The following is a 26291-nucleotide window of genomic DNA, read 5'->3' on the forward strand; positions in this document are numbered from 1 at the left end:
AGAGTCGGACACAACTGAGCGACTTCACTTTCAATTTTCACTTTCATGCATTGGAGAAGGAAATGGCAACCCACTCCAGTGTTCTTGCTTGAAGAATCCCAGGGACAGCGGAGCCTGGTGGGCTGCCGTCTATGGGGTCACACAGAGTCGGACGCGACTAAAGCGACTTAGCAGCAGCAGCAGCAGCAGCAGCAGCAGAACTAAAACTATACTGCAGGGGGAAAATGTGCCTTTTGTTAGATTCTCATTTTGATAATCTTACACTCATTTCAGCTTCCTGAGCAGTATGATAAACTAAGAGTTTGGTTTATAAGTTTATTATATTGATGCTACTTCAATTCTAAACTTTTCCCTAAAATGAAAGAGATAGATAGTTTAGAAAAAACTTAATTGCTTTTTTTATTATAAATTATAAAACATTTTTCCAGTAGTCATGTACAGATGTGAGAGTTGTACTATAACAAAAGCTGATTGCCAAAGAATTGATGCTTTTGAACTGTGGTATTAGAGAAGACTCTTGAGAGTCTCTTGGACTGCAAGGAGATCCAACCAGTCCATCCTAAAGGAGATCAGTCCTGAATATGCATTGGAAGGACTGATGATGAAGCTGAAGCCCCAGTACTTTGGCCACCTTATGCGAAGAACTGACTCATTGGAAAAGACCCTGATGCTGGAAAAGACTGAAGGCAGGAGGAGAGGGGGAACGACAGGATAAGGTGGTTGGATGGCATCACTAACTCCATGGACATGAGTTTGAGCAAGCTCTGGGAGTTGATGCTGGACAGGGAAGCCAGGTGTGCTGCAGTCCATGGGGTCAAAAAGAGTCGGACATGACTGAGCGACTGAACTGAACTGACTGATAAAGCATTAAAAGCATTTTATAATCTATAGAAATAGAAAAATACTATAAAGAAAAGTGTTATTCTCATTCTAATCATGATTATCATATTCATTTTTTGTATTTTCCAGTCTTTTGTTCTAGAAATCCATTTACATTTTTACATCACATTGCTAGTCTTCAGGGATATGTCTTAGGTTACCTTTTCTCATTCTACTCTCTCCTCATGGATATCTCCTCATTAATTCTCACAACTTTAGGATTGAGTGGGAAGTTAGAAGTCGGGTTTCATAGAGTGTGTCTTTAGTCCCCCAGGCTTTGAGGGGTCCTATGCTTGGCTTCCCTGGTAGCTCAGACGGTAAAGCGTCTGCCTACAATGCGGGAGACCTGAGTTCGATCCCTGGGTCAGGAAGATCCCCTGGAGATGGAAATGGCAACCCACTCCAGTATTTATGCCTGGAAAATCCCATGGACCAAGGAGCCTGGTGGGCTACAGTCCATGGGGTTGCAAAGAGTCAGACATGACTGAGTGACTTCACTTCACTTCAGTTCACATACTTGGCTTATTGCTTGGTTGACACCATCTTGAAATTCTTAAAAATGTTTGACCAAGGGCCTTGTATTTTTATTATTCACTGGGTCCCACAAATTACATGACAGGCACTGGGTGTCAGTGATGGTAGTAAAATCCAACCTCTTCCATTTCCAAAGTCATGAGCCTTGTTACAGTTTCCCTCAGCCAAAGAAGAGGCAGACCATTTTCTTTGTGCAAAGATGTCTGCAGATTCAAAATCTTGTGCCTGTGGGGCTTAGACCTCATTGAGGGGTGACTTTGTCTCATTGTCCAGAAATGTCACACTTTAATTATGAGTTTTAAACTACCAGAGATCTTGACCACAGAAACTCCACTGCCTTCCAAATTCTTACCTCTTGCCAAATCCCTTTTCTGAATATCATATCCACACTTCCAACTGCCTTGAATATTTCCAATAGTAAGCTATGGGCAATTGACTGTCAGATTGTACAAAACTGAAATTCTGTTATTTTCACTCTGAAAACTGCTTTATATTTTCTATGTTAGATGTTAGATACTTCTACTTACCTCAATACCCACGCTAGAGTCATCTTGTTTCTTTCCTCCTCTGTCTTCTGCATCCATCCAATTCATCATCAAGCACTGTTAGTTCTGCTTCATAAATTGTTTTTAATCCCTGTGCCACTGATTTGGACTGCATTATCTTAAGCTTGAGTTAGTCCAACAACAGTTAGAAACTGATTTCATTTTAGTTAGCTTTTCTCCTTTACAAACCATTCTCCAATATAGTTCCCAGAGTGATATTTTAAAAAAGCTTGTATCCGATCATTTCATCCCCTTTTTTAAAACTCATGGATAACATTCTTACTTTCCTAAATAAGGCTTATGGTCATTTATATTTGAAGCTTTAAATATCATCTTTCATCACAACCCATTCTTTCCATCCCAATTTCCTCTCCTTTTCATTATTGTGCAGTTTGGTATTTTATACTGAATGTCTTTTTAAAAGTTTCATGCATACCAGGGTCTCTCACTTCCAGGCTTTTTCCCAGCTCATCTCTCTGCTTAGCTCATTTTTCCTCAGTGTTCGTTCCCATCACCATTTGATTTAGCAAACTTGTGGATTGCAGACAGGTTCTTTTTTTCCTCCACAAAATCAACACACATACACACTCCACAAGCATTACTTCTTTGAATTTATTTTCTAGAAAAGCTCTTCTACTCCCTCTGTTATAGCTACGTTGAGTGTGTGTGTGTGTGTGCGTGCGCGCGTGCACGCGCATGCACACCCACTCGGTTGGAACATTTTTGTGACCTCATGGACTGTAACCCACCAGGTTCCTCTGTCCATGGCAATTCCTAGGCGAGAATGCTGGAGTGGGTTGCCATTTCCTTCTCCAGGGGTTCTTCCTAACCCCAGGGATCGAGCCCATGGCTCCTGCATCTCCTGCATTGCAGGTGGATTCTTTTACCACTGACCCACTGGGTCACCTAGCAATTTCTTAACATGCCAGATATGCTGCCACTTTAGGAATTTTCCATTCATTGGTTGAGGTCTCTCACTGTGATTGTTTTCTTCCAGAATCAACTAATTCTGCCACTTCATTCAACAATTGTATACTGAGGCCTGCCTACCCTGATGATCCCAGTTAAATTGCAATTGCCCACTTTTGCCCCACTCTAGCCAAGTCACTTCTCTTTACTGATCTCTTGGATATGGCTCTTCTTTTCCTACTTGGCAGTAAAACTTATAATCTCCTTTCTAATATACTACGTGGTTTAAATTTTTTGTTTGTTTGTTTATTTTTATTGTGTGTGTACCTCCTAGTCCACCATTAGAATGTAGGCTTGAGGAGTATGGACATCTTTGTTTTGTTCGTGAATATATCATGAGAGCCACTGGTAAATATTTTAACACAAGCCTGTGTCTTTTCACACAGCTGACCCTTACATATTACGTTATTATTTCAAAATACGTGGAATATTTTGAAATATTGATGCATTGTCATCAATGTTTTGCATAGGTATTATCCCAGTTTATACACCAAAAAGAAGTGAATGAATCCATTTTTCCAAATCTTCAATAGAAGAAAATTCTGGATTAACCTATATTACTGTTGAGAAATGACATTTTATTTCAAATTGTTTTATAATTTTTCATTATTCAGAGATTGAGTGAAAGTTGCTCAGTTATGTCTAACTCTTTGTGACCCCATGGACTATACAGTCCATGGAATTCTCCAGGCCAGAAAACTGGAATGGGTAGCCATTCTCTCCTCCAGGGCACCTTCCCAACCCAGCAATTGAACCCAGATCTCCCGCATTGCAGGCAAATTCTTTACCAGCTAAGCTATCAAGCAAGATTCAGAGAGTGAACCTTATTTATATTTTTCATCCAAAAATTTTATTTTTCTTTCACAAAAAAACTGTATAATTATAATATTTGCATAATTTTCTATATGAATAGTAGCATTTTTCTTGTATGTTTGTAATATATTTGTGCACATTAATTGCACTATCCCTTGAACTTAAAAATATTTGACTAAAAATTCATTGCTATTTTTCTCATAATTTGTCTTCTGCCTTTTTTTGTTTATTGCCTATGCTAGCTTCATAAACACTTTTTACCAAGTTTACTGACCTCCTTACCAACAAAACAAAGGGGTATATCTTTTCTCTTTTACTTTTTCTTTCTATTGTTCTTTTGTACAAAATCTGCTTTTGATTTTAAAAGAATTAGTCTTGGCTTTGCCTGTTATTTCTCAAAACACTTTCTAGGTACTTCTTCTGTCATATGTCTTCTGTAGATGAAATTTGGATAACTATTCTGAATGATTAGATGTTTTCCTCAAGAAGCACTCCATGAACAATGTGCCTGTGCCCATAACCTTGAAAAATATTGGTTTGATACATAGTCTACTTATCTCCTCACTTTGTTGATTCCAGATCTTCTCAACAAAGTGATAAAATGAAAGTTTTCTGTCATCATTCTGGAAAGAATGATATAGTTGACTTTGGGAATGATGGTATAATGCAAAGTGTTGTCATTGATACAGTACAGATTTGTACTATGTGGTGAGATTTTGAAATTAGGTTGAATGTCATGTCCTGGTGTGTTTATAATGGCTTCTTTGAGTACGTCTTAAAGTGGTAAAAATGTTTTCTGGAAATAATATGCAGTGAAATCAGCTAAGTTTTTTTAAATTCTAAGATTTTCAATTCAACAAATGTTACTCAACTATATGCAAAGCTAAAAATACATTAAAATACTATAAATAAGATCAAAAACAAACCATAGCCCTTTTGTACATGAGCACATGGACTTATGAAGAGGATGCCGCTGCTGCTAAGTCGCTTCAGTCGTGTCCTACTCTGTGTGACCCCGCTAGACGGCAGCCCACCAGGCTCCCCCATCCCTGGGATTCTCCACACAAGAATCCTGGAGTGGGTTGCCATTTCCTTCTCCAATGCATGAAAGTGAAAAGTGAAAGTGAAGTTGCTCAGTCGTGTCCAACTCTTCGAGACCCCATGGACTGCGGCCTACCAGGCTCCTCTGTCCATGGGATTTTCCAGGCAAGAGTACTGGAGTGGGGTGCCATTGCCTTGTCAATTATGCCTCTTCATGTGCCTTGTGTTCAGTAGTGTCTGACTCTTTGGACCTCATGGCCTGTAACCTGCCAGGCTCCTCTGTCTATGGGATTTTCCAGGCAAGAATACTGGAGTGGGTTGCCATTTCCTTCTCCAGGGAATCTTCCCCACATAAGGATCAAACCCGCATCTCCTGTGTCTCCTGCATTGCAGGCAGTTCCTTACCCATGATAAGTGCTAAAATAAAGCTTAAAGGTGCTGTGAAACACATAATGAAGGGTTTCCAATATAATTCTAAGGGGCTCAGGGAAGATTATTTAGGGGAAGTAAGGCTATTCTGAGAGCAAGTTTGTAAAGGAGTTAGAGTTGTAGAGAAGATGAAAACAAAGGCAAGAAATTCACAGGCAATCATGGCCACTTTAAAGCTGTTTGTTTAAATGATGAAATAATGAACTATTTTAAAGAAATTTAAAAAAAAAGTAGTGGTGCAAATATGATTCATGGTAAGCACTATTTATTGTTTTTATTTTTGAGTTCATTCTATATGCATGGATATGTCATTTGGATATTTACATTTCTGTTTGCTAATATTACAGATTAGCCCTGTGTTCACTTTTCATTATTAATAAGGAAGGCTATTAGAAAGAATACAGTTCTACATAATAAAGTATAGTAAAGAGCCACTTTGTTTTTCTAGCCACTTATATTTTTATATAAATATAAATTATTTTCTTTGAGTAAAGAAAAACATATTTTGCTGAAAAATATAATTAAACTTTCTGCACATTCTAATTTATAGCTATTGTTTCCTGTCTTTAGGAAAATCTATATATAGTATTATGTATAAAATGTTTTATATATATTATAGATATAAAAATCTAAAATGTAATAAAAGGAATGCATCGCAAACCATTTCTATTATTGTGTCCTAGTTTCAGTAGAGATGACATGAGAGATTTAAGGACAAGTTTATATAATAAATTTAAATAGTTATAAATTAAGACAAAGCTATTAATAAAGAACAAGAAATATTTTTAAGCACAAATTGCATTATCTTTATCTGAAAGAATGTTGATTCCACTAGAATTAAACAGAATCATACTTTGCAGTAAATTCTGGTGTGTATATTTTATAATATCATTACAATTCTGTCACAGTGGAAAAAATATTTTTTAATCTTTCATAGTGACAAATAGAACATGAATTCTCTGTCAAAAATACATCATCTGCTTTAATTGCCAGGAAGATAAGTCTTTTTCTATTAACTTCAATGAATAAATGTCTAAAATATTTTTCTAGATCATGATTAACAATTTGACAGGCCTTAGGGTTTGTACATTTTAATTTTAATACTTCAAAGAGTGAATAAATTCTTTCTCAACCTAGGTTTCAATTTTTAAAAAGTGTGCATTAGCCAAAATGTGTTAATATGCTCCTTATGCAATTTACTACCTGACTAGGTAAGATATATACATATCAGTGTAAGGGCACTGTAAGAGATTTAACTAGAAGATTATATTAATTAAAACTGTTTTAGACAAAATATAAATATAAATCCCCAAATTTTTCTGTTATTCTGGAGGATGAGGATGTCAAAGATAAACAGATATATTTCAAATTAAAGACAAAAAATACATATGCACACACACCACTTGGAGTATTTTGAAAATAAAAGCCAGTTGCAGAGTCAGAGAAATTCATCATAGTGATAAGAAAATCATTTAAGGCAGTGGAAATACTAGTTCTTGATTTTTATAATTGTGATGGTGGAGGTATTTATTCTCTTTTGCTACCAGAAATTGCCAAAACGATGTTGAGAAAAAAGCACAAAGCTGGAGGTGTTATGCTCACTGATCAGACAAAGCTACAGGAATCAAAACAGCATGGTGTTGGCACAAGAAACAGACACCTAGATGAGTAGAACAGAATAGAGAGCCCAGAATTCAATCCATGCCCTCATGGTCAATTAATCTACACCAAAAGAGGCAGGAATATACAATAGAGAAAAAAAATAGCCTCTTCAATATGTAGTGCTGGGAAATCTGGACATCTACCTGTAATTGAATGAGATTAGAACATTCTCTAACATCATATACAAAAATAAGCTTAAAATGGATTAAATTTAATAATAAATAATAAATTTAATAAGCTTAAATTTAAGACCTGAAACCATAAAACCCCTAGAAGAGAATATAGGCAGATTACTCTTTGACATAAGTCTGAGCGATAATTTTTTTAATCTGTCTCTTACTTAAAGCAAAATAAATAAAATCAAAAATGACCAAAGGGAACCTAATTAAACTTAAAAGCTTTTGCACAGCAAAGGAAACCATCAACACAATGAAAAGGCAATATAGTGAATGGGAGAAAATATTTAAAAATGATATGACTGATAAGGGGTTGATATCCAAGATATATGAACAGCTCATATAACTCAATATACAAAAAACAAGCAGCATATTAAAACATGTACAGCAGAATTGAATAGACAGTTTTCCAGAGAAGACATACAGTGGTCAACAAGCACATGAAAAGATGCTCAATGCTAGTAATCATCATCAGAGAGCAGCACTGTTTATAATAGCCAGGGCATGGAAAAAATCTATGCCCATCAATAGATACATGGAAAAAATTGTGGTGTGCATGTGTGTATACACACACATATATGATGGAATATTACTCAATCATAGAATGAAATTATGCCATTTGCAACAGAATGGATGGGCCCAGACAGCATTGTGCTTAGTGAAATGTCAGATAGAGAAAGACAAATAGTCCGTTGTTACTTATATGTAGAATCTAAAAAGATACCCAGGTGAATGTATATAACAAAAAAGGAACAGACTCATAAATACAGAGAGCAGATATACCTCAACAAAAACATTTTAAAAATAAATAGAGAAGATGTGTCCTATAAGAGGGGCTTTTGCAGGGGCTGAATGAAAGAAGTTAACTAGGGAAATGAATTTTCATGAAAGGGCAACGACAATAATAATAAAATCTATGAATGAGGCTAGAATAAGTAGTACTATAGAGTAGATTTCTTGAAAACCAAGGGAATAGAAAGTTCAAGAAAGACAAAAATCAAAAGTGTTAAAAGCAATAGAGATGCTAAAGGAAATTATGGACTGCAAAGCATAAATTGTTTATAACAGAGGTTATTGATGTAGACTGCATCAGGAAAAGGAGATGGGCCCAACTAGACTACAGGATAAGGTAGTGAGTAAAAAATTCATTTCAGTTTAGTTGTTCAGTACTGTCCGACTCTGCGACCCCATGGACTGCAGCACGCCAGGCTTCCCTGTCTATCACCAACTCCTGGAGCTTGCTCAAACTCATGTCCATAGAGTCAGTGATGCCATCCAACCAAACAAGGAAGTATAAATAGCCAACATGAGCAGAGTTTTTCATAGGTTTGTGAGAGAAAAAGAAGATATCCAGATGAGAATTTGAGTGAAGTTCTTTCCAATGTTATTTTTGTTGTTACTTCTCTTTATTTTTTGAAGGATTATTGAAACCTAAATAGGTTTATAACCTAAACTGCAGAAATTCTTCAAATTAAGGGAAAAAAATAGAAGAGGATATCACATGTGATTAAATTTCCTTTGTTTCCCCCAACCCTATCCACCCCACACACCCACCCCCTGCCAAATGGTGCTTGGCTTGGGGCTTGGGAAGCATACAATTTGAAGTCTTGACACACACCAACTGACTTTAGAAGAGACAAGCCAAGGTGTGAGGTAGATCATAAGGAAGATAGTTTAAGACTGAAAACTTCATATGGTGCCATCTGTCCATGGAATTCTCCAGGGAGAAAAATAGCCATTCCTTTCTACGGGGGACCTTCCCAACCCAAGAACTGAAGCTGGGTCTGGTGCATTGCAGGTGGAATTTTTACTATCTGAACCACTAGGGAAGCCCTCAAGAAGAATTAAATGGTGAAAAAGCCAGCTAAGGGACAGGGAAGCTATTTAGAAAGCAGTTACTCCCACCCAATCAAGAATTATATAGGTTCAGAATATAAATAAAGCAGAAGGAATGGGAAAAGAGAATAAATCCACTGGTTGCTGACTAACTGAATGATCATGAGTCTCTAAGCATCTTTTCTGGAGAAGGCAATGGCACCCCACTCTAGTACTCTTGCCTGGAAAATCCCATGGATGGAGGAGCCTGGTAGGCTGTAATCCATGGGGTCACTAAGAGTCGGACACAACTGAGCGACTTCCCTTTCACTTTTCACTTTCATGCATTGGAGAAGGAAATGGCAACCCACTCCAGTGTTCTTGCCTGGAGAATCCCAGGGACGGGGCAGCCTGGTGGGCTGCCGTCTATGGGGTTGCACAGAGTTGGACACGACTGAAGCGACTTAGCAGCAGCAGCAAGCATCTTTTCCAGTCTTTTTGAAACAGTGAACCCCCTGAGTGTATGAACCTGGTCTTTGGTCCTGCCGGACTTGGAAGTGTCTGGGTCTTATGTTGCTCTTAGATGCTAAGTCCTCTTCTCTCTGAATTTTTGACATTGAGTCTACTTTCAAATCTATCTAACACTTATCTATTCTTTCTCCAATTTCTCTGTTACTCCAGCAATGACAGTTTTACGCTGTGTTAACTTCTGATCTTGCAAGTCTTGTGGATTTAGCTAGTCCAGACTTTGGACCTGAACTTGTTTCCTAGGCTCTGTGGTTTCCTAGGACACAAGTCTATTTGACCATAAAATTAAAATATTTTTGTATATACTTAAAAACACACATATTCCACACTAATACATACCATTCAGTTAAAGCTAGGTTTACTACATACAGTAGTGATTTCATTATGGATTCTCATTGACAATATGATAGTTAAATCTTTCAAGATGTATGATTTTTTTTCATATATTTAACTTGCTTATTTAAATTTACTAAATGAATGTGACTTTTCTGATTTGCAGGTTAACAGTAAAACTAATACCTCCACATCCTACTCAGCTTAGGTTGCTAAAACAAAATGCCATAGACTGAGTGGCATAAACAAAACATATATTTCTCATACTTCTAGAGGCTAGGAAGTCCAAGATCAAAATGGAGGCAGATTTGAAGTCTAATGAAGGTCCTCTTCCTTGTTTCCAGATGTTAGCCCTCTTGTTGTATCCTTGTATGTCACAGAGAGAAAGCAAGCTCTGTGGTCTCTTGATATAAGAACACCTATGTATTCATAAGGACTCTACCCTCATAGTGATTAACTCCCAAAGGTTCCATCTCCAAATACTATCACATCCGGCGCTAGTGCTTCAAAGTAAATTTTGGGAGGACACAGTTCATTACAAAGCATTTCCTTTGAAAGCATGGTTATGTATAAATTTGGTTGATGGGTAACCGAGGAAGAGCTTTGGGGTACTGACTGCATCCATGGGAATCTTGACGATGCTTTTGTCTTACTTCAGGGTAAAAATGCTCCTGTATCAGCTGCTGCTCCTCTCAGCTAAAAAATGCTTTCTAGATATTGATATATGGCAAAACCAATACAATATCGTAAAGTTAAAAAATTTAAAAAAAAATTTAAAAAATCAATTATAGGATTTGTCTCCTTGTCTATAGAAACTGGGCCCTTGAATATATACCTATATGCTTTAGAAATGCTGATTTTTTTTTCTTTTTCAGATTATTATTTTTTTTAATTGGAGGATAATTGCTTTACAGTGTTGTGTCATTTTCTGCCATAAAACAACATGAAATCAGCCATAAGTATACACATGTCCCCTCCCTCTTGACCCTGCCCCTTACCCCCTGCACCATCCTACCCCTCTAGATTGACAGAGCACCAGGCTGAGCTACCGGTGTCATACAGCAGCTCACCACTTGCTGTCTACTTTACTAATGTATGTGTTTTCATGAGATTCTACCTCAATTTGCCCCACTCCCCTGGTCGCTCAGAGGTTAAAGTGTCTGCCTGCAATGTGGGAGACCCGGGTTCTATCCCTGGGACAGGAAGATCCCCCCTGGGGCGGGAAGATTCCCTGGAGAAGGCAATGGCAACCCACTCTAGTGCTCTTGCCTGGAGAATCCCATAGAGGGAGGAGCCTGGTAGGCTACAGTCTATGGGGTCTCAAAGAGTCGGACACGACTGAGCGACTTCACTTCACTCCTTCCCCCACTGTGTCCACAAGTCTGCTCTCTACATCTGCATCTCTATTAAGAAATTCTGATTCTTTGTGAAGAACATTAGGAAAAGGGGTTACAGAAATGTAAAAAACAGAGGTAGATATATTAAAACTTTTCACCCTTGTTTGTCTTAAATGAAAATGGATGTTTTTCTTTCTAAATAAACTACTGAGCATAAAACAAAAATATTCTATAAACTCTCATACTACATAAATATACCAAAATGAATCAAATAATATGGAGTCCAGAATTGATGCTGATTTTAGCAGAAAACATGACAGTGATTTGTGAGTTTGAATGCTGGGTGAAAGCCCAGATAATAATGATAGTAACCTTTTGGACTCTTCCATTTAGAATTTGTCAGAAATACTGAATTCTATTGAATTTAACTTATGCCAACTCAATAGGAATACATTCAATTCTGCAATTTTTTTAGAGTGAATTTTGGCTCAGTCTAGTTGACTGTTACAGGATTAGCCCATTAGCTCAAATTCATAATGATTCTGGAATGCCTTAAAACACAGTGGAATTGATGTTGTTGGACCCGATATCGCAAGTGAACAATATTTTTGGTTGATTCAAAACAGTCTCAAAAACTCAAAATAGTCTGTACCGTCAAAAAGAGAATATTGACAATTCTGCAATATTTTAAAAATTATTCTAGCATATCATGTAATCAGAACATAGAAATAAAGTTCTTCTGCTTAATAGCAATTTTATTATTATAGAACATATGAAAATGACCATGAAGGTAACTAAAACTATTTTCACACAATTATTATGTGGAATCAAAATTTAATTAATCACTAGTTTATTTTACACCCTCTTTATACCGATCACTATTGCATTATTGATACTCAAACAACAAAAAATCATAGATTTGACTAGTTTCTACAAAATTAGGAAAATAAAGCACTAGACCATTCAGGTATGACCTAAATCAAATCCCTTAGGATTATACAGTGGAAGTGACAAATAGATTCAATGAATATAGATCCGATAGAGTGCCTGAAGAACTACGGATAGAGGTTCGTGACATTGTACAGTAGGCAGTAGTCAAGACCATCCCCAAGAAAAAGAAATGCAAAAAGGCAAAACGATTGCCTGAGGAGGCCTTACAAATATCTGAGAAGAGACGCTAAAGGCAAAGGCTAAAGGCCTTACAAATATCTGAGAAGAGACGCTAAAGGCAAAGGAGAAAAGGAAAGATATACCCATTTGAGTACAGAGTTCCAAAGAATAGCAAGGAAAGATAAGAAAGCCTTCCTTAGTGCCCAGTGCAAAGAAATAGAGGACAACAATAGAATGGGAAAGACTAGAGATCACATTAAGAAAATTAGAGATACCGAGGGAACATTTCATGCAAAGATGGGCACAATAAAGGACAGAAATGGTATGGGCCTAACAGAAACAGAATATATTAAGAAGAGGTGGCAAGAAACACAGAAGAACTATACAAAAAAAGTCTTCATGACTCAGATAACGACGATGGTGTGATCACTCACCTAGAGCCAGACATCCTGGAATGCGAAGTCAAGTGGGCCTTAGGAAGCATCACTATGAACAAAGCTAGTGGAGGTGAGGGAATTCCAGTTGAGCTATTTCAAATCCTAAAAGATGATACTGTGAAAGTGCTGCACTCAATATGCCAACAAATTTGGAAAACTCAGCAGTGGCTACAGGACTGGAAAAGGTCAATTTTCATTCCAATCCAAAGAAAGGCAATGCTGAATAATGTTCAAACTACTGCACAATTGCACTCATCTAACAAGCTAGCCAAGTAATACTCAAAATTCTCCAAGCCAGGCTTTAACAGTATGTGAACTGTAAACTTCCACATGTTCAAGCTGGATTTAGAAAAAGCAGAGGAACCAGAGATCAAATTGCCAAAATCTGTTGGATCATCAAAAAAGAGCATTCCAGAAAAACATCTACTTCTGCTTTATTGACTAAGCCAAATTCTTTGACTGTGTGGATCACAACAAACTATGGAAAATTCTTCAACAGATAAGAATACCCCACCTGACCTGCCTCCTGAGAAATCTGTATGCAGGTCAAGAAGCAACAGTTAGAACTGGACATGGAACAGATTGGTTCCAAATCGGGAAAGGAGTATGTCAAGGCTGTATATTGTCATCCTGCTTATTTAATTTCTATGCAGAGTACATCATGAGAAATGCTGGACTGGGTGAAGCTCAAGCTGGAATCAAGATTGCCGGGAGAAATATCAATAACCTCATATATGCAGATGACCCCATTATTATAAGCGAAGAACTAAAGAGACTCTTGATGAAATTAAAGAGGAGAGTGAAAAAGTTGGCTTAAAACTAATCATTCAGAAAACTAAGACCACAGCGTCTGGTCCCATCAGTTCATGGCAGATACATGGGGAAACAATGGAAACAGTGAGAGACTTTATTTTGGGGGGCTCCAAAATCACTACAGACAGTGACTGCAGCTATGAAATTAAAAGATGCTTACTCCTTGGAAGAAAAGCTATGACCAACCTCAGTCAGTCAGTCAGTTCAGTCGCTCAGTTGTGTCCGACTCTTTGCGACCCCATGAATCGCAGCACGCCAGGCCTCCCTGTCCATCACCAACTCCCGGAGTTCACTCAAACTCATGTCCATCGAGTCAGTGATGCCATCCAGCCATCTCATCCTCTGTTGTCCCCTTTTCATCCTGCCCCCAATCCCTCCCAGCATCAGTCTTTTCCAATGAGTCAACTCTTCGCATGAGGTGTCCAAAGTACTGGAGTTTCAGCTTTAGCATCATTCCTTCCAAAGAACATGCCAATCCCACTAAACAGCTTTGACAACCTTGTTGATGTTAAAACCATGAGCTAGCCATACATTTGGGGACTTCTATCTATTATATATAGAAGCTCATACACAAGAGTGATCTTGTGGACAGTTAATTTTGAAACAGTGTATTACCATGAGAACAGAGTGGAGAAGAAGACAATTAACTACTTTGAGAGATACTGGTTGAAATAATAGATTTTTGTGTCAGACTGGATAATGATGGAAGTGATGATGAGCAGGCAGAGAATGAAAGAAAATAGAACTTTTCCAAGACTGCGTATCTCAAGCAATTGAAAGAAAGTTCAGTGAGAGTAATACAGTGAGGGGAAAAAACTAGATAGAAAAATGTTGTTAGAGAAGTAAATTTTTGTAATTAAAGCTTGAGTGAAGGACAAGCTACAGTGATGAAAATGTCTCTATCGACACTGATTGTGTAACCAGGATGTGACAAAGATTGACAGATATTCTGGAATTACGTGAATTTGTATATCAATTTATTTCATTACAAGTACATGATGATGATTCTCTTCAAATAAAAATTCCATTGTGTCATAAACACACACACAAAAATTGGAAAAATATATAATAATCCTAAAGTTCCCATATAGTAAAGCAAGCCACTTATTTCTAAACTGGTAACCCCTTCCTTTTTCCTTCCCTCTGTCCCTCCTTCCCTCCATCCTTTCCACTTTTCCTTCCTCCCTACCATCCATTCTTCTTTTCCTACCTTTTTTCTTCTCTTATGCACTTCATTCTACTTTGTAAACATGTATTAAGTTTTTGCTTTGTGAATACAGTCCTTGACCTCTAGGGGCTCACAATCTAGTGAGGACACAAATATATAAACACATAATTATAGTCAAGTATTAAATAACTTGAAGAGATGTGGACTAGATCCTGTGGGAGGAAACTCTTAATTCTTTCCCTGGAGAGATTAAACAAGTCTTTCCTGAGCAAGTGATATTTGAGCCAAGTTTTGAAGTATGAATAAATTCATCAGTTAGAAAAGGGATAGAATGAAAGAAACTATACCAGGAAAGAATATTATGTCAAGGGATGCAATCATGTTGTGGAAAGGGTGCATGCATACTAAGTCACTTCAGTCGTGTCCAACCACTTGTGACCATATGGACTGTACCCTCCAGGCTCTTCTGTCCAAGGGATTCTCCAGGCAAGAATACTGGAGTGGGTTGCCATGTCCTCCTCTAGGGGATCTTCCTGACACAGGGATAGAACCTGTGTCCTTTACATCTACTGCCTTGATAGGTAGGTTCTTTACCACTAGTGTCAGTACTTCTATAACATTTTTGTCTTCCCAAAGCATGGAATACTTTCAGAGGAAGGATGAGAGATGACAGTGAAATGGTAGACGGAGGGCAGATCATAAGGAACCTTTAGAGTTTGAACATCATGAAGCTTCTCTGGATTTCTTGCAAAAGTTCAAGCAGGGGACTTCTATGATCAAGTTCGAACAATAAAATGATAAGTCTAGATACCAAGTAGACTATATTTTCAAAGACGATGAGGCTAGAGTTGGAGATATGAGGTAAGTAATATTGAAAAAACAATGAGAAACACAAATTCAATCAATTACAACAAAGCCTAACATGATTTTGTGAGTGGAAGAGGGACTTGACAAAGTGATTCTAAGTATATTTTTAAATATAAGTGTGTGAAATACGAATTATTTACAAGGATAGTCATTGATAGGTGGCCACTTAGGCTGAAAAATATGCTACAAAGATAAACTAGTCAGTATTTTTTTGGCATTTGATTAGATTGACAGATCATTAGAACAAATCAGTCAATCCAGAAAGACTATGCAATTATGATTTGGTTTGTGTAAGTTCTTTTATCTGGAGTAGGAAATGACAACCCACTGCAGTATTCTTGCCTGGGAAATCACATGGATAGAGGAGCCTGTTGGCTGCAGATCAAGGGGTCAAAAAAGAGTCAGATACAACTTAGTGTCTAAAACAAGTTATTTGATATTAGAGGTTCACAGAAAGGCACATTATAAAATAAAGAATTCTGACTCCAGAAGATAGATAAGACACATAGCTTTGCCTTCTGTCTGTCTTACACTCCAAACCACTTGAAGAATCAAAATGAAAAAAAGAAATGCATGTATAACACAGAAGGGAACAAGAGCCGAAGACTCTTATTGAGAAGAGAAAAAGTCAAAAATTTTAAAAGATTGAAAACCAAAGGGAGCAGAATGAGAGATGGCACAAGGAGACAAAATTGCATTCTGGAATGTGCTGCAAAAGAGTCTGAAAAGGACATGAGAGCCAGTCTGTACTGTGAAAGCTTTGAGACATTTATAGTTGGAGTTAGAAAGCATAATGCAGAATGTAATTGAGCAATAGGGCTATCACAAGAAAGATGCTTCATTTAAGGTCTAACCCATCTCTCACAATGTGCACCCCCCCACACACACACTAATTGGGGAAGTTTTCATTTATTTCCATAAAAAATTAATCATCTTTTCACTCAAGAGATTAAAACTATAATTGGAGAAAGATACATTTTCACTATTCTAGGAGGAATGGAGTCAAGTCTTCAAATAAAGTGAAGGAAGTGCTTTTCAATCTAGAATTCTATACCCAGACAAGCTATTCTCAACAGAGTAAGAGAGAAAGATACTTACCCATGTGCTTACTGCCCTTGCCACACTCCCCGCCCCCAAATAAAAGTATGTGCTCAGTTGCTCAGTCATGGCTGACTCTTTGTAACCCCATGGACTGTTGCCCACCAGGCTCCTCAGTCCATGGAATTTTTCCAGGCAAGAATGCTGGAGTGGGTTGCCATTTCCTTCTCCAAATAAAGGTATAAACTGAGATTAAGTATGAATACTGGAAGATGCATTAAAGGAAACAATAATTATGATATCACTTCAGCAGGTATAGAGAAAAATGAGTCCTTCTTAACACAGGTGGAAGGAGTCTGGGGGGTGGGGGGAACAAAACAGGTGTGTGTGAGTGTGTGGTGGAGGTGATCGATGAGCACCAGAGAATTCTGAGCTTAGCATTGTTTTCTGCATAGGGCCATTATTTGATAGGTGGTTTTGGGGGTGATAAGAAAAATCAAATTTATACAAAAATAGCTTATTGGTTTTAAGGTTATGTCCACATATATTGGGCTTTCCTAGTGGCTCAGTGGTAAGGAATCAGCCTGCAGTGCAGGAAACAGGAGAGACATGGGATTTATCCCTGATCTGGGAAGAGCCCCTGGAGGAGGGCATGGCAACCCACTCCAGTAATCTTGCCTGGAATATTCCATGAACAGAGGAACCTGGTGGGCTACAATCTGTAGTATCGCAAAGAGACACGACTGAAGTGACTGAGCATGCCACATATATCAATTTATGTGATTCTTAGAATAAATCTGATACTTAAATATTTTCAGCACTTCATGTGGTCTACCAAATATCATGATGTACTATCCTGTGAATTGATGAAGCATTATAATGCATATTTAGTTCTGAAAGGTGTCCAACTATTTAATATGAAATCATGCTATTTTCCAATAGATCAAATCTTACTCAAATGTTTCTTGTAGTTGCTAACAACTTTGCCAACTCTCGTTTATTTTTAAAGTTTAGTTTCTGAGAATTGCCTGGTGGTCCAGTGGTTAGGACTCAGCACTTCCACTGCAGGGGTCACTAAATTCGATTTCTGGTCAGGGAACTAAGATCCCACAAGCCACGTAGCATGACCCAGAAATAATAATAGTGTTTTAGTTTCTTTTTAGGAAGTTGCAATAATACTATATCTTTCTTATTTATTGTGTTTGTGCTTAGTTGCTCAGTTGTGCACAACATTTTGCAACTCCATGGACTCTAGCCTGCCAGGCTTCTCCATGGAGTTTCTCAAGCAAGAAATGTGGAGTGGGTTGCTATTTCCTTTTCCAGAGGATATTCCTGACCCAGGAGTCAAATCCACATCTCCTGCAGCTCCTGCATTGGCAGGAGGATTCTTTACCACTGGGAAGAAGAGCCACAAGGGAAGCCCCTTACCACTTATTGCTGCTAAGTCGCTTCAGTCGTGTCCGACTCTTCGCGACCCCATGGACTGCAGCCTACCAGGCTCCTCTGTCCATGGTATTTTCCAGGCAAGAGAACTAGAGTGGGGTGCCGTTGCCTTCTCCATCTCACTTATTAGGTTTCATCAAATGGCACAAGGTGTGGTTTATTCACTAAGATTCATAGTTCTATTTTATTGGCTTCATGCCACAAATCATGTATTTAGTGATTTCTTTCCAAGGCATTTGCCAAGACAGTGAACCAGCACCACTTTCTTTTCCAGATCATCACTGACACAAATCCACTCAAATAAATTAGTAATTTGAACTTAGCTGGCTCATCTAATTAGCTAGATGACACCAATGCATGATGTAACGGATGGCCACTATTAAAAAATTATGAAGAAGCATTATTTTCATCTTAACAGGTTTTTTTTTTTTTTCCAGACGCTAGCTTCCCTTTATCTTGCTTCCCTTGTTGACTTCTGGCAAATGGGGGTATGTGCTGGTTGCACATGAACTCTCTAGACTATGATTGATGAATAGAGGCTGCAGATGTTGAGAAGCACATTATGCAATTTATCTAAATATGGTGGCTTCTACCTTGTCTTATTTTACCATATATTTGTTACCATTAGTTTTATTATACTTTATTTTATTTGTTTAATCAACAAAGTACTTATATAAAATAGTATTTTACCTCTGGCTTCTCTTTGATGTGACGTGTGTGTGTGTGTGTGTGTGTGTGTGTGATGTTGACTTTCTTGTGTGTTTCACTCCTTTAAAAATTGTACTTTTTAATTTGTAAAGTAAAAGTTTGTGGAATTTTGCATGTACTATGTATTTCAGAACTCTTTTACCCCATTTTTTTAGTGGAAAAGTCAAGGCAAATTTTTAGAAACTGATTAATGCAGAACTTCAGTCTTAGGAAGTTATGCATTTGCCCAATAGACAAGTTCTTTAAGTCCTTTACTTGGCAAAACTTTTGGCTAGTAAGTGTAATTTGATTTCATATTAACTTTGTTATTTAATAAAATAATTGCTCAAAGATTTGAAAACCATATATTATATACCAAGCAATTTAACATTCCATGCGTATGTACATGACAAATTTTAAAGATTTTTTATCACACTTTGAACACTACAATTTTCAATATTTTAAGCCAAAAAAGTTGTTTGAGATGCCAAACATTCATCATCACTTGTGAATATAACAAATTTCATGATTGTGAGGCCAAAAATATTGAAGTAGATTCTTTCTCACAGAATGTATAGAAGATGGAAGCTATAACAATATATAATATTATTTGGGAGTATACTTAAAATATGTTAGCAAGAGACCACTGAAATATATTATGCATTTTATACATGTCAGGTGGACAATTTAATAGAATTTATTTAACTGGGGGTTAGTACAAAAATTCTTTCTGGATGATAAATGAGTAGAATGGAAAAATATGTCACATTCTTACTTCGTAATTTTTAAGCAATTCAGTAGCTGTTTATTGACTATGTAATATTTATAGAATAACTACTTATGGGAAAACAGCTTACAGAGTATATAAAATGAGTTGAAACATCCCTTGCTTCATTTGCTTTTATTGTTCAGTTACCAGAGATTGTACACTGAAGTGGTCTTCTCTCTGTTTTAAGTGTGTTCATTATTTAGATGAATTTTAATACACAAATTACTGATTTGAAGCCTTCAAAATAAAGCATTTGTTCTTACTAGTATTAGGTACATTTCTCTATTTCTTTGTATGGCATATTTTTACCCTTCAAAAAGCATAAATTCATGCAATGGATTTTGTATGCTGAGGAAATGAGCTACATGGTAATAAAAACTAGAATACTTCTATCTGTGCTCAAAATGCAGAGATAACTACATTTGTACTTATTGAAGCATGTAAGATATTACGGATTTGGTAAGACAGACAAAAAAGAGAGAGAGCAAACAAAAGATTGACGAGAAATTATAAACATATATATGGGACTGTTACTAGCAGTATGTTAGTTTTTAAATGAAATAGTCCCTAAACCTCTCCCAAAAACACAATGTTAGGGAAATATCATTTAAATTAATTCACAGGAGCTATACAGAATTGATAGAATATTCCAATTAGTCTGACTTTTTTCACCTTCATTCTCTACACATAAAAAGACACATAGCCACTTAATAATTTTCTTGATTTTTGTTATACCTGTATACTAGACAATAAAAATAAATTAAGATTTTTATTAAAAATAACTATAAATATTTAATTTTATGGGGAAAAGTTCGGAAGAATATTAAACATATTTCATTAAATCAATATCTTAGTGCTAACTTCATGAAAATAAGTCCTGACTTAATGAAATAAGGGTGTATTAAGCAGAAGATAGTCTTCACACAACCATCATTAAAATAAGGTTTAAAGATCCATCATACAATATGTGTTTGTTTTTATTTTCTCCATTTCTGTATTTTAGTAGTTGCACAATTTGTATATATTGTCTACATTTACAGTCATTTGAAATTTGTAAAAGAGGAATAATGATCTTAAATTGCTTAATTTTAATTAATTTCATTTTTTTCTGTAGTACTAATCCATTCAACTCTCTTCTTAATAGGGTCATTTTCAATATTCATTCGTAATTTTATTTTCCCAATGTGTAAGCTACTTCTTATTAAAGTAAATTATGCAAATGGGGATTATGCTTGCTCTTTCATTTCTCTAGGGCCCTGTCCAATAATTAGATGTTCTGTTACACTATGCAGTCCTCATATAAGTTAAAAAGAGGTACCATTTTTTCCTAAGGAGTTTTAAAATGTGAAGATTTGGGTATATTCAATTAACAAAATGTAACCTATCATAAGCATTTTTGTTTCTGACCTATTTCCATTTGTGAGATTATATTGAGTTTAAATTCCAAGGAAAATGAGTGATCTTAGAAGAAATGCTTCATCTCAGTTGGGTACTCATTAACACTGACCCAATTATGCAAATTCATTGTTAGAGGAGTAACCTCTGTGGGAGAAAAAACAAATTTTGCTGAGCAAAACTCTGTACCGCTAGACATTGTGCTTCCATTTTCAAGGTTTGTACTTTCATAGTTTACACTGTAACTGTTTCTTATCATTGTTTCCTACCAAAAATCTTCAAAGAATTCATATTATTATATTACTTTTCCCATGTTTTCTTCATAATTCATAATGTCTGCTTTTTCTCAGGCTAGCAAGACTAACAAAGAACAATTTATGCATGAAGAAATACTTTTTCTAAATTTTGGGGTATAAGGAATTAAAATCCTGTGTAAAAATATGTACGATAGGAAATGGCTGATATATTTTACAGTATCAAAGAAATGAAACAAATTCCTACAATCTAGTCAAGCTAGACTTCGATAGTGATAGTCAAGTTTATCTTAGTCAAGATAAAACATAGTTAGAAAACATGACAATTTTTTTACAACAGCAATGGCTAAAATTTATTTCTTTTTCATTATATATAAGGAGAAACATATATATATTAATTAATATATATATGTTTGTTAAAGAACTACATGGATATGCTCAAAATAAGATGTGCAGAGTCAGCTGTGTATTTTTAGTGACAATGACTGATGACTAACACAGTCTATTCCATAACTATACTTCTGTAAGTATGTAGTTGTTCTGACTATATAAGTACTATTTAGTTCACTGTGCAGTCATGTGGTAAGAGATAACCTTCTCTATAGCTGCAATGATAGGATATCTGTACAACTTCAAAAAGAATGCTCAAATAGATGCACATACTTTTTTAAAGTTTCAATTCCACATGTAGGGAAATGGAGTTAGCTTTAAATATCTCTAAGTTCCCCTAATATGTGGGGAGGAGAGAGAGGGAAGAAGCACAGTGTAGCTATGACAAATATGTCCTTCAGGAAATCAGATTTTGCACCAGGTGGTAATTTGCATGTGTAACTATGGAAAGAAAACCAGTTTACCCAGTACAGCAGGTCAGATCTCTTTCTGTCTCAAAGTTTCAGTGAAGAGACTTTTTTGAGAAGATGAACCAAGAAGGCTATAAAGGAAAAAAAAAAAAGTAGGAAAGTACCTGGGAAGTGAAGATTCATTTTCAATTTAAAACATTTTACCTGTGATGGATTCATTTTGATATTTGGCAAAACTAATACAATTATGTAAAGTTTAAAAATAAAATAAAATTTAAAAAAAAAACATTTTTGAGGAGATGAGAAATTTTATTATTTCTAAATATGTGGAGTATAATCAATGTAGAAGTTAGCAATTCTGAAGAAAGCATAATCTAGTAGTTATAGTAATTTGACATTCCTGAGACATCCAAGAGGATTTGCAATTGGCTGTTATTACAGATGTCTTTGCTTTTAAATTTTAATTTTGACATTAATTCGTTTTTTTCAGTGTTTAACAAAAATGTCCACTCATAGATTAAGAGCTCTGAACTAATTATTTAGGCTCCTGAAGAAGAAAAGAAGATCAGATTAATATCAAAAGACACATCTTTTGATACTAGGAAAAAGTCAGTAAGAAAAGCTGTTGATATATGTCTGTTGGAAAGCATGAGGGATCAGAGGTGAGGGACCTGAGGCATAAGAATGTGTCTCCTTTGGAAAGGTAACATTTAAACTGAAATTCAGCAGCATGGTCACGGTCTTTGGAAACCTGAGAAACGAGGGGAAAATATAAGATATTTTGGTGGTAAGAGGGAAAAACATAGGTACTGAGAATAAAGAAGTACATAACCATAGCTGAAGTCTTCAGATAGGGTTACAATCCTCTAAAAAATATTAAACAGAATCTACAGTTTCCTACCCAGTAATTTTCACTGGCTTAGGTATAGAAAGTGGCTGTTTTGATTATTCAGAAATTGACATTTTGCAGAAAAAAGACAGTGGAAAAACTCTTCTCTCATATACCAGATGAAACCTTCTGCACTTTGCCTAAAGCATGGTAGGCTAACCTGGATAACTTTCAAGTTAAGAATTACAAAAGGTGCAAAAGGACTCTTAAAATTCTTATTTTACTATTGATTAGGACTACCACATATTGAATTCTGGATATATGTTAGGTGTGAAATGAACTGAGTAGCTAATTATTTGTGTTCTTATATTCTTTGTCAACATGACATGGAGATTCTCCCATCTTAAAAGATGTGACAGGTTATGCAAGTACAAATATATAAAGATAAACCAAAGAACCTGACCTTATTTTAATACCTTAAAAATAAGAATGTTCTGTGTCAAGAGAGCCTCTTCTGGCCCATTTGATTTTCTTAACGTTACAATAATAAGAATTCTGAAAGCATATTTGAAACCTTCAATTGATAACTGAGATCACGGAAGCAACCTAACCTCTAAATGATTCCCATCTGTGAAACCAAAAAGAAGAGATCTATATATCCCATGAGAAGTCTTGAATTACTCTTGATGATTTTTTGGTTAAGTAAACCATAGTAAAGTGAATCAAATACTTAAGGATAGGTTAAGACTCACTGATTTCATAGATGATTATTAGATTGAGAGGACCCTGAATTCAACTTATCAAGTATGAATGTGGAAGCTCTGTGGAATTACTCTGCTAATTTATGGATATATGCATAGAGCACAGTCTACGATTTGACCTTTTTAAGAGCAGAGTGGATTATGCATTGCTCCTGGGGAAAATATTACAAAAAATTATACTTCTGGTGGACAATTATGCAAATATTAGGGCAGGATTTGGTATTCTGAATCAACTTATCTTAATCAAATATTCTTCCAGCTATTCTCTCTAGAGTTATTAGACTCCAACTGGACAGAATTCTAGAATGATAATATTATAAAAAAGAACTCAGTGAGTATTTGTATCCAGCTCATTCCTCACCTTGAAGTCATATGAACAACATAATGTTCTGATCTGGGCAAATGTAAAGCACAGTAGTCTTCCACTGACTTATTTTGTAGTTTAGTTTGGTGAAAATAAAATTAAAGCACTACCTTTAAAATGTATTTTGATTATTTTTTATTCTGCTGACTCATAAGTACCACTTTAAACATATTGCTAGTGGGTCAGAATGGTCTGTCTTTCTGTTACACACAACTCTGGAAATCAAATCAGTTTCAAATTCAGATTACTTGGATGGTAGCAAATAATGATTATTTTTTTTTAATTCCTATCTTAAAAGACAAAAACAAAAACTTTACACTCTCAAAGTCACAGAAGGTTACTTTTGCTGTTATTATTAACTCTCTGCAAAATTCTCATTCATTCATGTAACAATTCACTGAGTAGCATCTGTAGTGTTGTTTTTGTGTTTTCTGGCTTTCATGCAGTGGCACTAAGAATAAATTTAGATAGGAATTTATCACTTTAGAATGTCTACCTCATAGATGGAAAAAAACTGAAAATATTAATCATTGATGTTAGCCACTTGTTCAAGAAGTTGAGTAAAGTTTTCACTGAGACTTACCCTACAAGCTGTGCTGTGCTTAGTCACTCAGTTGTGTCTGACTCTTTGTGACCCCATGGACTGTAGCCCGCCAGACTCCTCTGTCCATGGGGATTCTCCAGGAAAGAACACTGGAGTGGGTTGCCATGCCCTTCTCCAAGGTATTCCCAAACCAAGGATCGAACCCAGGTCTCTCGCATTGCAGGCAGATTCGTTACCACCTGAGTCACCAGGGAAGACCCTTAGACAATAAGAAGTTGTGGCTTTGTTTAAAGTAGACCGGGTGCTTCCTTCTCTGGTTAGCCTGACTGTCTGCAGACATATGTGCTCCATAAGGAAGCAGTCTTCTCATTACAAATCTTCTGTGAGCAAGGTTTTAACAGGGCCATTAATAATCTACCATGATTCAGCTATCCCATTTCTGGGTATTTATCCAAAGAATATGAAAACCACTAATCTTAAAAGATATATGCATCCTATATTCAAGCAATATTATTTATAATAACCAAGATGTGGAAACAACCTAAGTGGCCATCCATGGATGAATGGATAAAATAGATGTGGTATACAAATACAGTGGGATACTGCTCAACTATCAAAAAGTTGAATTCTTACCATTTGCAACAACATGGATGGACCTTCAGGATATTATGTCAAGTGAAATAAGTCAGATGAAGCAAGGTTAATACCATATTATTTCATTCCTATGTGGAACATAAAAATAAATAAATAAACAAAAAATAACAAAACAAATGAACAAACAAAGCAGACACATAGATACAGAGAAGAATAGGGGTAACCAGAAAGGAAATAGCAGGGGATAGGCAAAATGGGTGGAGAAGGCAATGGCAACCCACTCCAGTACTCTTGCCTGGAAAATCCCATGGACAGAGGGGCCTGGTAGGCTGCAGTCCATGAGGTCGCTAAGAGTCGGACACGACTGAGTGACTTCACTTTCACCTTTCACTTTCATGCATTGGAGAAGGAAATGGCAACCCACTCCAGTACTCTTGCCTGGAGAATCCCAGGGATGGGGAACCTGGTGGGCTGCTGTCTATGGGGTCGCACAGAGTCGGACACGACTGAAGCGACTTAGCAGCAGCAGCAGGCAAAAAGGGTAAAGGTGATAAACTTTATGGTGATGGATGGAAACCAAATTTTGGGGATAGACATGCTGTAATCTATACCTAAGTAGACATAAAATGTCATATATACGAAACATATGTTACTAACCAGTGTTATCTCAATAAAAAATAAATATTAAATAAATAAATAACTATCTCAGCAACTGTTCACATGTGAAGTTTATACCTGCTGAGGTGTATTAATTATAAGAGCTCAGTTCAGTTCAGTTCAGCTCAGTCTCTCAGCCAAGTTCGACTCATTGCAACCCCATGAATCGTAGCACACCAGGCCTCTCTGTCCGTTACCAACTCCTGGAGTTCACTCAAACTCATGTCCATCGAGTTGATGATGCCATCCAGCCATCTCATCCTCTGTAGTCCCCTTCTCCTCCTGCCCCCAATCCCTCCCAGCATTAGGGTCTTTTCCAATGAGTTAACTCTTCGCATGAGGTAGCCAAAGTATTGGAGTTTCAGTTTCAGCATCAGTCCTTCCAATGAACACCCAGGACTGATCTCCTTTAGGATGGTCTGGTTGGACCTCCTTGCAGTCCAAGGGACGCTCAAGAATCTTCTCCAACACCACAGTTCAAAAGCATCAATTCTTTGGCAGTCAGCTTTCTCCACAGTCCAACTCTCACATCCATACATGACCACTGGAAAAACCATAGCCTTGACTAAATGGACCTTTGTTGTCAAAGTAATATCTCTGCTTTTTAATATGCTGTCTAGGTTAGTCATAACCTTCCTTCCAAGGAGTAAGTGTCTTTTAATTTCATGGCTGCAATCACCATCTGCGGTGATTTTGGAGC

General features: G+C 36.6%; 1 protein-coding gene across 1 annotated transcript in view; it reads left to right on the forward strand.

Annotated features, from left to right (window-relative positions):
• Nucleotides 1-26291, forward strand: part of HCN1 (hyperpolarization activated cyclic nucleotide-gated potassium channel 1) — a 387144-nt gene that overhangs the window by 159431 nt on the left and 201422 nt on the right. The window lies entirely within an intron of this gene.

Source organism: Bison bison, unplaced genomic scaffold, assembly GCF_000754665.1.
Source record: "Bison bison bison isolate TAMUID 2011002044 unplaced genomic scaffold, Bison_UMD1.0 scf7180017864378, whole genome shotgun sequence".
Taxonomy (NCBI): domain Eukaryota; kingdom Metazoa; phylum Chordata; class Mammalia; order Artiodactyla; family Bovidae; genus Bison; species Bison bison.